The sequence below is a fragment of the Rhinopithecus roxellana genome, chromosome 1, assembly GCF_007565055.1.
Source record: "Rhinopithecus roxellana isolate Shanxi Qingling chromosome 1, ASM756505v1, whole genome shotgun sequence".
NCBI lineage: Eukaryota > Metazoa > Chordata > Mammalia > Primates > Cercopithecidae > Rhinopithecus > Rhinopithecus roxellana.
This window is the reverse complement of record NC_044549.1, coordinates 28,315,108-28,329,361: the sequence shown is the minus strand read 5'-3', so window position 1 is coordinate 28,329,361 and position 14,254 is coordinate 28,315,108. Positions and strand designations below refer to the sequence as shown.

The 14,254-nt window shown below is 35.8% G+C and overlaps 1 protein-coding gene across 7 annotated transcripts in view; it reads right to left on the bottom strand.

Moving 5' to 3' along the window:
• The window catches only part of BBX (BBX high mobility group box domain containing), a 273,615-nt gene that overhangs the window by 147,059 nt on the left and 112,302 nt on the right, over nucleotides 1–14,254 (bottom strand). For all 7 annotated transcript variants that reach the window (XM_010386614.2, XM_010386615.2, XM_010386617.2 and 4 more), the window contains one exon: nucleotides 9,125–9,198. The gene's annotated coding sequence lies outside the window, so the exon portion shown is untranslated. The remainder of the gene's footprint in view (nucleotides 1–9,124; nucleotides 9,199–14,254) is intronic.

The following is a 14,254-nucleotide window of genomic DNA, read 5'->3' as shown; positions in this document are numbered from 1 at the left end:
ATTTATCTTTAAAGAAAACGTTTTTCCAGTGAGATTACTACAGGTAGCTCAGGTTCTAAAAAGAAACAGAACAGAGTGGGAGAAAGATAAAGAGGGATAATGATCCAGAGTACAAACTCTCACAAGCAGTCTGGAAAGGTTTAGATTTCTCAATATATAGTAATAATTTTAAAAGTATACAATTAAAGTCTATAAAATCCATGGTGGTTATGGTTTGGATGTTTACATACTCAACAAGGAAAAGGCAAAATTGCTATAAAAAAACCACAAACACCTAATACATATACACTAAATAAGAAGCAACTTTTAGAAGGAACCAAGGTATTTCACAGAGGGTACTAAAATACCTTGAAAACAAGTTTAGATATATTAATTATTGAGAGATATTCAAAATTAATACAAAATAGCTATTGATACATAGGACAGAAACTAAGTTGTATTGGTTTTTATGCTTATGTGCATGAAAATTATTAGAAAATAAATACTTTCACAGAACATTTCTGAAGATAGAGAAAAATTTTTTTTCTCTTGGACCAATTAATTATGAAATGTCAAACCACTAACTTGAAATGAAGGAAAATTTTGCATCTCTTTTAAAGTGTATGAATTAAATAACAGAATAAGGTCATGGTTGAATGAACTATTTAAATTTTTAAAATATTTATATAATTATCAGTGTGTAATATTTTTAAAAAATAGCACTTAGCAGGACATGGTGGCTCACATCTGTAATCTCAGCACTTTGGAATTTAAGGAGGATCACTGAGGTAGGAGGATCACTTGCAGCCAAGACCAGCCTGGGCAACATAGTAAGTAAGACCCCATCTCTACAAAAAATAAATTTAAAGAAACTTAGCCAGGTGTGGTGGCACATGCCTGAAGTCCTGCCTATTTGGGAGGTTAAGGCAGGACGATCACTTGAGCCTGGTAGTTCAAGGCTGTAGTGAGCTCTGATGAAACTACTGCACTCTAGCATGGGCAACAGAATGAGCCCTTATCTCTTAAAAAAAAAAAAATTAATTATCATACTTTAAATTCCCATACTTAGTGAATTTTCATTAAGAATCATACTATATCTCCTTGTTTTGTTCAAATAATTATAGTCTTTGAAGAAAATCATCTAGACTATATAAATTTGTTCTTATGCTTAAAAAATTTACATAGTTTGGGCTGATAATCTTGTTAATACTAATAGCAGGTAGCAATAATATTCTTAACTATAATCCACTGAATGATAAATGACTTATTTCCTAGTATTTTCATATGTTTGGGCTTTACTAAAATTGCAAAACTGCAGGAGGTACAATTAAAATCAAACTTCTATCACTTACAATTGTACAGAAAATATTTTAAGAAATCAACAATAAGAGTAAATGTTAACTTATTCTTTCCTAATAAAATCATCAGGAAAGCAAGCCCAAATTCAATAAAGATTTTCCCAACATAGTAAAAATGTACAGTTTGAAGCCAGACCATTTATCTTGTTGTGAATGGAGATAGTAATAAACATGAAATTAAATTTCAAGGACCAGTTAAGAAGCAAAAAAAGTTATAGATCATTTTTTTACTTACTGTCCATTTTAAGAACACATTTCCTTAATAGTCCCTGCCATATGCTGGGTTGACATTATACCCTCTAGTACTTTTAATCCTAGTCTAACAACTTTACATGGCAGGTATTTGCCCCACTTCACAGAAAGCTAAGTAACTTTACCACATCCCAGTTACGGTAAACGGCCGAGTTAGTGTAGTCTTGGATCTATCTGACTCCACAGCCCATGTTTCTAAGAGATCACTCTACAGTTAAAAACAAACAAAAAAACAAAAACAAAACAACCACTTTTTTTTAAGTGATCCATTTAGATCTGTCTCCCATAAGGAAACCCTTAAGTTTCTGCCTATCCATATTAATATCTGGGAATCAACAGTGAGCATTTTGCAGCTGACAATCTAGAGGTAGGAATCAAGATCTTTGTAAGTATTCAAAAGTAAAAGTTCTAAAATACTTTTTCATGGCGCATAGTAAACTCCAATGTATAAAATATTCTATTATAGCAGAAAGCTGGTAAAAAAAATCTATAATTTTGCTGATTAGGGAAAAACTCATAAAAAGAGACATGATTGAAACACTTCTACTATCAATAAGATATAATAGCCTTTTTAGAAAGATGTATCTTTTGTTCTCTAAAAAGTGAAACTCTAGGTGAATAATAAAGATAGGTAACTCCTGGCATTTTAACAGGAACTAAACCTTCAAACCTGAAAACTTTATGATTTATTTAAATGTTCACTTCACCAAATGAATTGAAAGATGATCTGTATGCTTCTGTCCTTCCAAATGGCCTGACAAAATGATTGTTATAAAAAGAGGTTTGGTATTTAAGGGGATTGACAATAGCTGCTGACTTTAAACTTTTCTTTATTGACTTTTATAATACACCCATTTAATGATTTGGTAACTCTAACAATGCTGAAAACATAGTGGTATTCAAAAACTCTATTGAAGGCATGGACAGAGTTTCATTTCCATCCAGGTGCTGCCCTCACGGACAGGAGGGTATATACTACTCTGCACATGGATACACCTCACATTTGATAGGTTTTACTTTTCTCTTATCTGGCAATTCTTCAGTATAACTATTGTGACACAATGTATTAGGACAGTGCTCACCACATAAACAGTAGGTAGCTAAGCCCTCTTTAGAAGCCAGTTCCCCCACATCTGGCTGGCTCTCTCAGAAACCTGTGCACTCTAATTCCCTATGGCAATGTTTAATATCCTAAAACGGAGCATTTCCGCCATGAGACACTTGGTAATAAACTGCTTTATAGTAAATGTTAAGAACACTGAAATAATTATATAACTCATTTGTTTTATACGAGCAGTAATATAGCCACAGTAGAGGCAGAACTGCAAATTAAGCAGGTTATACAAGATAATGCAAAACAAACACAGTATTCTTGTCTATCAACTTCACAGATCAATTTGAATACAGCAACATCCTACAAATACCTCCCAGAACAAAACACTCAAATGTTGACTTTAGTCAACCTTTCTGGTACACATTAACTGAAGCCAGGTATCACACTGCATCTCTTAAAGCCCAACATGAACCAAAGTGCCTGCCTTAAATCTCACAACCTTCACATGTACTCTACTCACAGGGTCGCTGATGAAGGGTTGGAAAAAAAGAAAGAAGGCAGGTAAGGAGACAGGACAATAATTAAATAGATCTATCAGACTTAGACTGAGCAGAAGTTGCTGGCATTATTTCAAATACACAATCTTTTTTTTTCTGTTTACCAAAATCTTAAGTATATGCCATTTCCCTGTTTGCACTCTCAACGGATTCACAAAGTAAAAGAATACTGCATTACAAAATGTGAATTGGCTTGATACAGTAAGCAGAAACAGGTATAACCCAAAAGAGTAATTATCTTCTTCAACTTAATTTTCAAAAACATTCCCAGTATTTCTAGATAACAATAAATACACATGGAAGTCAATTTTTACAATGATGTAATTCCTCCATTATATAAATCACTTGAATTTTCAAGTTCTTAGGCTTAATTCCTTCACTTGTAAGAATCTTATTTTCATGAATGGTGACTTCAAAGTGGAAGAAACAGGAATTCAGTAATTTCAAACGTCTTCCTCCTCAAAAGTATCAAATATATTTTTAGAATCTTAGAAGATTGTAACAAACCAAGTATCTTGTTTATAGACTAAATCACGTAGGAAGTATTTTTTAAAACACTTTTACTTCATTCTGTGGTAAAGAAAAACAAAAACCTATGTTACAGATGAAACTGTGTCCCGTTCCAAGTTCATATTTTGAAGCCCCAGTACCCAATGTGATGGGACATGGTCTACAAAGAGGAAATAAAAGTTAAGCAAGGTCATATGGATGGGGCCCTGATCCCAAAGAACTGGTGTACTTACGAGAAGAGGAAGAGGCACTAGAGCTTACAGCCTACACAGAGGAAAGGCCATGTAAGGACATAGCAAGAAGGTAGCCCCTTCTGGTGGTATAAGCCAGGAAGAGAGACCTCACTAGAAACTGACTTTTCCAGCATCTTAGTCACTGACTTCTAGCCTCCAGAGCTTTCAACTTAAAATAAATGTCTGTTGTTTAAACTACCCAGTCTGACACTTTTTTTTAATTTGTTACAGCAACACACACAAACTAATACAACCTCTAAAGATGAAGAGTTTATATTTTTTGAGGTGGTTTTACTCCACCAATAATCCAGGTGAATAAGCAACTAATAGTTACAAAGATACTCCATTTATAAAGAGAAGAGCCTGGAACAATTTGAAGACTAATTCAGGCCCCAAAAAATCATTTTTATATACATGTGTGATTTTAAAATTAAACAAACAGTCATTTTAGAAAAAGCATAAGGCTTTGAATCATGAAAGATATTACTATGTTGTACTTGATTCTGAAAGTACAAGGGGACAATGTCAATAGAGAAGTTCTTTAAGGCAGTGGTCCCCAAGTTTTTTAAGCACCAGGGACCGGTTTCATGGAGACAATTTTTCCACGAATGGTAGGGGACGTGGGGGGGATGGTTTGGGCATGAAACTGTTCCACCTCAGATCATCAGGCATTAGATTCTCATAAGGAACATGCAACCTAGATCCCTCATATATGCAGTTCACAGTAGGGTTCAGACTCCTATGAGAATCTAACGCTGCTGCTGATCTGACAGGAGGCAGAGCTTAGGTGGTGCTCAGCTCCTGCTGTGCAACCCAGTTCCTAACAGGCCATGGACCAGTACCAGTCAGAGGCCCAGGAAGTTGGGGACCCCTGTTTTAAGGAGTCTAAATTAGTTAAACCTTCACACTGGAGAACAGTACCATAAAAATCTTAAAATAGAAATGCCATTTCTTCTGAAACCAAACAGTAGTTGCTCTATATGAGGAAAAAAATTCCAGTAGTACCATTTTCTTTTCTTGTACCTTGCCTCAAGATTATATAAAATTTGATACTTTTTGCAACTTAATGCTGACCTTATTAATAGGCAGAGTAAAAGCCATAAAGTATATGAGCTTTTGGCCATCACTCTGTCCTTGGGACTTCTAAATTCTTAGTGACAAGAAGTTATTAGATCATGGGGTAACTAATATTTCTACAGGATTCACCCTTTCTCTCAGCAGTAAGGATAAAGCCACTTCCAACTTCCAGTAGAAGTAAAGAAGAACGCATAAGTTCTTATGCATTCAGGACAATTTTTTTAAAAACCCTTGGCAGGTGTGTGGACATACGTGTTTATAAACAAACACATTTTAGATATGCACTGTTGGATGTCTATCAGAGAGGTATGGTACAGGGTATCAAGATTCTTGAACTTTGATCACATCTTTCTTTTACAAACTACTACTTCCTGAGTGCTTCTATGTGCCAGGGACTCTTTTCAAGCAATTAACCCAATTATCTCATTTAATTCTCACAATCCTACAAGGTAGAGATCATTATCCCTATACCACAATGAGAAAATAACATTTCAGAGAGGTCAAATATAATCACCCAAATGCTTTCAATTAAAAAGTGCCAAAACTAGGATATCTCTGAATCCAAAACCCATGTTTTGCTGTACTGTTTTGCCTTCTAAGTGTGTGTGTATATATCTATATATCTATATATCTATATATAGATATCTAGATATATATTTTTTAAGATACAGATGTTGATATGGTTTGGCTCTATGTCCCAACCCAAATCTCACCTTGAATTGTACTAATCCCCATGTCATGGGATGGACCCGGTGGGAGGTAACTGAATCATGGGGGTGGCTTTTCTTCCATGCCATTCTTGTAATAGTGAATAAGTCTCAAGAGATCAGATGGTTTTATAAAGGGGAGTCCCCCTGCACATGCTCTCCTGCCTGCTGCCATGTAAGACGTGCCTCTGCTCCTCCTTCGCCTTCTGCCATGATTGTGAGGCCTCCCAACCATGTGAAACGGTGAATCCATTAAACCTCTTTCCTTTATAAATTACCCAGTTTGGGTATGTCTTTATTAGCAGCATAAGAACAGACTAATACAGATGTCTAAGCATGTTCCTTACTCCCAATCTTAAGGAACTATAAACTATCACAAAGCATTGTTTATATACTACTGGATGTTTAAATCAATCATCTTAATCCACACAAGTTTGATAATAATGTTTTTTAATATCTGTGAGATGAATAAAACCACCATTGGCTAAGGAGTTCTATGTGCTAACAATTTTCTAGAAGATTTAAGAGATAATAATAATGCAAAAGTCACTGTATAGTAAATGTGACCTCAGGTAGAGTATCTTAGAAAACTCCCAGATGCAATTGTTAAGTTCCCTATGGTGTCTGCATTCTTCATCACTACAATGATTCTTGAAATTGAACTTAAGTAGACAAAGGCATTTGGCTACTGTTATATCCAGTATGATTAATATATTACTACTGGAAAAAGCAAAGTAACCATTTCCGCATTCTCATCCTATATCAAATTAGATAGTATCTGTCAAAGTTCTGTAACCTATTATATATAGGTAAAAGAATTATTTTAAGTATCATATTTCCTTTCTCTAATTCTGTATGCAAATTACAGAGGGTCCAGTTTGCAGTAAGTTTTATTCACTTTAAAATTACCTATAAAAGAATAATGTAAGTCTATTACACACATTAGAAACTTTTAGGAAAAGTTGTAAGGTTCACAACATCAAGAAACTCTTGGATTGTATCCCTAAAACTTGTCACTGACAGCATTCCACATAACAACAGAAAGATTCATGATCAAATAATTTGACATGTTAAACAGATTAATTTACTGAAGAACTTCCTGGAATCTTTAATACATTATGTGCACTCTGTCTCTTAAAAAGCAGTAGATGGTATTTTGCAGACAAAATGTCTCTTAAAAAGCAGTAGATGGTATTTTGCAGATATAATAGTTAACATATGTACTGTTTCTCCCTATCAGTCTTTCCCCATCCCCTCTTACAAGGCCACTCTCTCACATGATGCAGGTTTCACCCTGTGACATGCTCCAGCCAATTAAACATGAGAGTTAATGACATGTGCCACTTCCAAGCACCCTTGTTAAGAGTCATAGTTCCATCACTTTTCTCTTTCCTCTTTCCTCTGCAAGACATGTATGTGCCAGAAAGACTGCTCCTTCAGTTTTGGTTCAGGAATGAACAGGACACAGAGCAGAGTGGCAGGAGACTAATCAGGGACATGAACACAAATGAGAAATAAATGTTTATTGCCATAAACCACTAAGATTTGGAGGCTCTTCTGATATTGAAATGTAATTGACAAAGTTGACTGATCTGTTTTCCAGATTTATTGAACCCTGGCATCCTTTTGCCAAGTAACATCTTCTAGGATTTGTTTCCTCAATTACTCCTGGTTTTGTATGGCATCTTTTCTATTTCTCAGTTAATACTGTATTTAAGACAAACATATAGGTCAGCTAGAAAGTATGCAGTGTTAGCCATCTGCAATTAAGCTTCCATTTTAAATTTTATCATTAGTGTGAATTTCTGTCAATTTCTGCTTATAGTCAATAAAACATTCTATTGCAATAATCTGATTAACATTCAGAAATTGTTGGCTCAGATGGCTACTTAGTGAAATCTGCCATAGCAATCTTGGTTCATTACTTAGTTTTTCTGAATAGGTCAGATAAAGGGTCCGGGCTTTGCTTTCTGTATATGTATTCATATTTAGCAAATTCAGAATACTACTACCAATTCCATTTTCTTTAAACCTCACCATACTCAACTCTCTTTTAGATTAGCAAATGAGAACATACTTGAAATTTCAGTATCAATTTTTGAAAATTCCATAGTCTATACTGCTGACTCAATAAAACTATAATTAACTGTATTCTGGCTGGCATTCTTAAATTCAGAATTTGTATTAATATTTGTATCAAATGTGCCTTGAAGGATAGCACAGTGAAGAAGAAAAACAGTAATTAAATTCCAATCTTCTCACTGGCATTAAAGTTTTGTTGTTGTTTAAATGCCCTATTATAAATATGCATTCAAGTAAATCATATACATTTTACTATGTGTACAATCCTAGACAATGACTTTTAGGAGACTGGTTCAGAGGCCTTATATTTATGCTGACATCACAGAAGCAACATTCAGTGATATAGTTACCAAAAGGGAAAGGTAGACACATAATCTAGACAGATGTAATAAGCTACAAAATATGCTTTAAAACAGAAAAGGTTTGGATTAATCTTAACTAAAAAGTTAAAGAATAAGTTCCTTTCCTGAAAACTATAACTAAACAATATTTACTATATTTGCTCATTTTAATTTACAACAGTTTCCTCAGTCTTATATATCATCAGTTCACCATAAAGTATTCAGATACCAGTAAAGCAATCCCACATCTGATTCCCAGATTGGGGAAACTCTATGCATTTAAGTAATTATTATTAAAACTAATTTTAAAATATTATTGCCAGACATTAAAGTTAAAAACTTTTTCCCCTAAAACAACAGCTTTGAAAATAACTAACATACAAAAGGACAGTTACAGTATCTGCAAGTTTCAGAATTTTATATAATTTGGCACATGTATATATTTTAAAATCTCAACTTTTTCCTTCATTATGTGGTTTTCATATTTAAAGTGGTTTCAAGATGCAGCTACACCTACCTTTATTATTTTTAACAGGTAAGAAAAACTCCATAATGCTTCGATACTGATTCATTTTTCAATTAAAGCCAACAGGAGTACAAAAAGCAGCTTTTGGGGAATAGATCAATTTAATACTTATTTAGGTATATAACCTCTAAGTATCTAGGACTTTAGAAAACTCACTTTCACCAATAATGCAGTACTGTGGAGAAACGAATCAGAGATTTTGAAATGGCTAGTTTTAAAATTTTCATGATTTTAAAAGAAAATTTAACTTACTTGATAATGGAGATTAATAAAAGTCACACTTTAAAAAATAATAAAATTGACAAGAAAAAAATATCCAATTATCACACTTCCTTGATCAAGATGGATTATGGGGAAAAGTTGAGACCAGCTCTGACAGCACATAGTTCTTGACTGCCTCACTGCTTCCAGGTAAGTAAGTAAGATGGACCTTCACAACAGCTCTTACCAGTCAAGTCAAGACTTTCCATTGTGATTTCAGTGGAACATCAGAACTTCCAGCTTCTGTGATGCAGTGGGATTCTGTGAAGGATCCATAAAAAAGTAGTTAAAATGGTGAGCCAGGAAGGTCTTTCAAATAAAGCTGACATTCATTCTCTTTAGCAAAATAATCTCCAAACAAATGAATTACTAGCCAAACAATCAACATGAGGCAAATCTCCCTACGCCAATGCTAGTTAGAGAAAGTGGCCTAAAGTGTTTACTGCCAATTTTAACAAAAAGACGGTCATTAAAATTATTCAATGGAAATTCTGAGATTAAGGTTACACATACTAAGAACTAATCATGGGCAATAACTTCTTGGCCTTTTGGCTATAATTAAGTGTAGAATTACAGGCAAATCCCCTGGAAAAACATAGGGTTAAATAGACACCCTGACTAAATCCAAGTTATTTTAAATGACTGGCCCCACTCAACTAGATAAACTGTGATTCAGATATTAATATTTATGATTTACCTTTTAAATAATTTAAAGTTAATAGGGCAAGATAGTAAAAACGAACAAACAAGAAAGCAGCCTGGGGTGAGGGGTCCAAATAGAAAATAATTTTTAATTTTTAAGGATAAAGGATGAAGTAAATATAAGACCAAAATCAGTGAAATGGTGTACATGTAAACTAATGGAATTTTATTTTAATAACACTGCAAATACATATCCCTAAACTGTATCATTTCTAAGAATTCAAAAGTTATCATTTATGTTTCTTTGTAAGACAGATTTAGGTTGCTGCAGTGGTGAAACTAAATCCACACTCAACTAAAAGAAACAACTCCCTGCTCTAGGCAGATTATGACAATATATTTCTTCTCAATCTGTAAGCTACATACTGTGGAAATTGAATATCATAAGTTCTCTGACAGCCAAACAGAAACCCTCCAAATTTTATCTGGCTATTACAAATGGCCACATGAGTAGCCTCAGAAAAGCAGTTGCAGCATAGTCTGGTCTGCATTTAAATCACTAGTATTTCAGAGAGCGTTCTGATTTGATGGAAATGAGTGGTGATGTGACATATCAGAAAGGCAGGTGGCCCAGCAGGGGGAAATGCCCTAAGTATGAGCACAGCCCTACAGAACGGTGACTTGAATGTGCCCTGAGACCAATGCCTGGGCAGATTTTCATCTGAGCCACCTGGTACCTGTCTGTGTTCTCTGGGTCCCACTTTGGCTTACTTTCAACCTCCAATCACCCCCACAGGGCCTTGGCTTCCTGAGTCCCGGTGATTAGCTCCACTGCCTCATTAGGAACTTGTCTTTCCCTTTTCAAGGCCTCTGCTTCCCACCCATGACACTGCACACCCCCCTCCCAGTCCTAGCCAGCACTGATCTGGCACAGCCCAGGATTCCCTCTGAGAAACTTCATAATGGCAGGTGGGACAGCCATGTATTATATATCATTTATCCCTTACAAACAGGGCATCTGACTTGGCATCTGAAAAACCTATCTTACAGATGTGGCCTAAACCACCACTGAAACATGCTGAAGCAACTGGCTTTTTGGCACAGCTCTCACACTCCCCCTTGAGGTGCTGTTTTAAAAAGCTTTTTATTCTAAAAAAGGTGAGGTGCCACCTGTTACAATGAGGCAGAGTCCCAATTAGTGTTAATGTCCAGCATAACATTCAAAGGCATGTCATTGCAAAATCCCCTAGTATGCCAAATCTGTGTTTTGCACCCTGATGTCACTACTACCTAGTCAGTGCAGAAGGGGCTCTGAGGTAACCATGCTGCCCACTTACAGAGAAGAATATTTAATCCCCATGAATGACTGCTTTTCTGATATTTTCATCAATTCTCTGGGTAATAGATTAAGCTTTAACTAACTCATTTTCATACATACCCCTAATTCAATCAAGCTCAATAAAAGTCATTCTGGACTGCAATTATTTGCTAAGGAACAATCACATTCAAATGAAAAAAAAATTGCTGGGCATGATACCATGCGTGGTACAGACGCCTCTCCATTTATGCAGCAAAAACAACAACAAAAATAGCCAAACTGCTGGAAAAGGAAATAAGGATTGTTTTTCCTCATCCTTCGGAAGACAGAATACTCATGCTTTTATACCTTAAAAAGGGGGGAAGCAGGGGATGAAAAAGCAAATTTTAAAATTATTGCTTTCAACTACATTTATGCTTTCAAAGAGGCTGTATTTCTAATCTAAGAGCCAGCACGACTTCTGAAACCCAAAGCAAATACAGGTCACAAACTAGGAGTTCTAATACCCACTCTTCCACAAAACCGTCCCCTGACTTCCTCCTTTTCCTCAGCAGGTACTGTATTCCAATTTCCACTTTATAATGCAAGTTTTCTTAAAAGATTTTTCCTACTACAAAACTACTTCTCTACCTTTATGTGAATACAATTCTTATCTTCTGATCAACTCACTATTTTATATACTACATGTTGATAAAATGAACTTAATCACCAAGCTTTTACTTCCATGTAATATAATGTAGTCGCGCTTGTAGTCAAAAAATTCTTGATTTAATTAAAGCCTTCCCTGTCCTGGGCGTGCATAACCCTTTCCCACTCCATATATTCTGTTAATCCCGACAGTAGCCTCAGACACATTATGCAATTTATAGTACTGAAAATGATGTTGTTATATCAACTGCTATGCAATTTTGGCCAATGAATTCCATGCCTCAGGTCACTGTTGTCCACTACAGGCTAAAGGCCTAGAAATGATAAACTGACAGTCTGATCTCTAGTTAAATCATTTGCTGGAATAAAATATCTTCATATAAAGATAACTGCAGGAACATATATACACTCACATACACACACATATAAAATAAAAGTGACAACATAAACTATGAATAAAGACAAAACTTTTGTTAAAATCACCCATCTGTCTTTTACTGTTGAAGCTTAAACCACAGCTGTTTCACAGGCATTTCTGGCCAAGCACCAGTCTTTAACTGAAATTACAATGTCAGCTATACTGAGAATGGAAATCTCTCAAAAAAAAATGCAAATCTGAATTACCTCTTTGTCACCTTTCCACCCCTACCTTGGCATTTCCTCATTACTCCTAGAGCCTTTCAGCTGAAAAACATTAAATATAAATATGTCTTAAGTGTTCCCTAGATAATTTGGCAGTAAACCAAAGTAACTACTAAGTAATTACAGATTTGTCCGTTTGTTTGGATTCTCCACAAACAGTATCAGAAAACACTAGGTAGCACGGACAGAAAACTACAGCATTCATTGTTTCAGATGGGGCCTTTATAATAGCAGACGAAAGATTTGCAAATCCTCTCCCCTCCAGTACTCAATATTGAACCAAGTATAAACTTATTTTAAAAAATGACCAGCAAGGTGTTGGTGGCTCACACCTATAATCCCAGCACTTTGGAAGGCCCAGGCAGGTAGATCACTTGAGCTCAGGAGTTCAAAATCAGCCCGGGCATCATGGTGAAATACCATTTCTACTAAAAATACAGAAATTACCTGGGCATGATGGTGTGGGCCTATAGTTCCAGCTACTCAGAAGGCTGAGGCAGGAGAATTGCTTAAACCTGGGAGGTGGACGCAGCAGTGAGCTGAGATACTGCCATTGCACTCCAACCTGGGCAACAGAGTGAGATTCAGTCCCAAAAAAACAAAAAAAAAAAACAAAAAAAAGAAAAATTACCTACCACCTACCTATATGCCAACAGAATAGCAAGGCAAATGATGTAGCCTTTTACTATTTGGGAAATTACTAACCTACTATGCGTTAACACTGCAAAAACTATTATAATAGAGCGGGCACGCTGGCTCATGCCTGTTAATCCCAGCACTTTGGGAGGTCGAGGCAGGTGGATCACCTGAGGTCAGGAGTTTAAGACCAGCCTGGCCAACATGGCGAAACCTTGTCTCTACTAAAAATACAAAAATTAGTTGGGCATGGTGTTGGGTGCCTATAATCCCAGCTACTTTGAAGGCTGAGGCAGGAGAATCACTTGAACCCGGGAGACGGAGGTTGTAGTGAGCCAAGATTGCACTACTGCACACCAGACTGGGCAACAGAGCAAGACTCCATCTTACAAAACAACAACAACAACAACAACAACCAAACAGCTATTATAAAAGAGTTACTGCTTTCTCAAAGCTGATGAGACATAGTTGGGTGATCACATACACAAAGTTAAATATTAATAGCATAATATGTAATAAATGTCAAAATGGTAAGCAAAGAAATTTTTTAAAGTTAGAATATTCCAGGGGATCTCTACACAGGAGATGAATAAAACTGGAGCCTGTAGAACCAACGGCAATTGGGAATACAGACAGACAGGATGGAGGAGAGTGTTAAAGGCCAAGGACGAGCAAAGTTTCAATACTAAAGCAATCATGACTTGCTGGAAGGGATAGGAGGCATATGCAGCAGATCTGGTTGAAGTACAGGGTTCACACGAGAAAGTAGGACATGAAATGTGGGCAAATGAGAAAGCAATGTGATTTGCTCTTTTTTCTCTCCATAGTTTCCTAAATAGCAGACTAATGTTAGCAGCATGGTGGTATACTAAGCATACTGGCCTTAGGTTTACTATCCTGCAATTGTGGGCCAATTCCTAAGCCTCTCTGAGCCTCTATTCCTCATCAGCAAAATTGGGATAACAATCCCTACATCTTTCATGGTTGCCTTCAGAATTATCAGAAGATATTATAAATTCACAGCATTTGGTATACAATAGGTGCTCAATAAATGTCAGTAATCTTATTAGAGATAAAACTAAGGGGTAGAAAAGCATTTAATAAAGTTACATTGTGAACACACTTAAGTTTGCCTTGACTATACTCAGCATTTGGATGCTGAATGAAATGCTACTTCTCAAGTGTTATTTCACCATAGATTTTATTTTAATTTAGATGGCTTTCATATATATTTGATTCTGACAGTCTCACTTTTAACCCTACCAATTTCAATGTACATTAGCTGATTTAATAATACAAATATCTTATTATAATGAGCACTTGCCTTAAGATTTTTGCTGCAAGGACCATGGTGGAACCATGAATGTCTGCAGTTTCCGTAAGTGGACATGTAAAATGAGTAGGCATTAGTCCAGTCAGATGCCTCTTTTA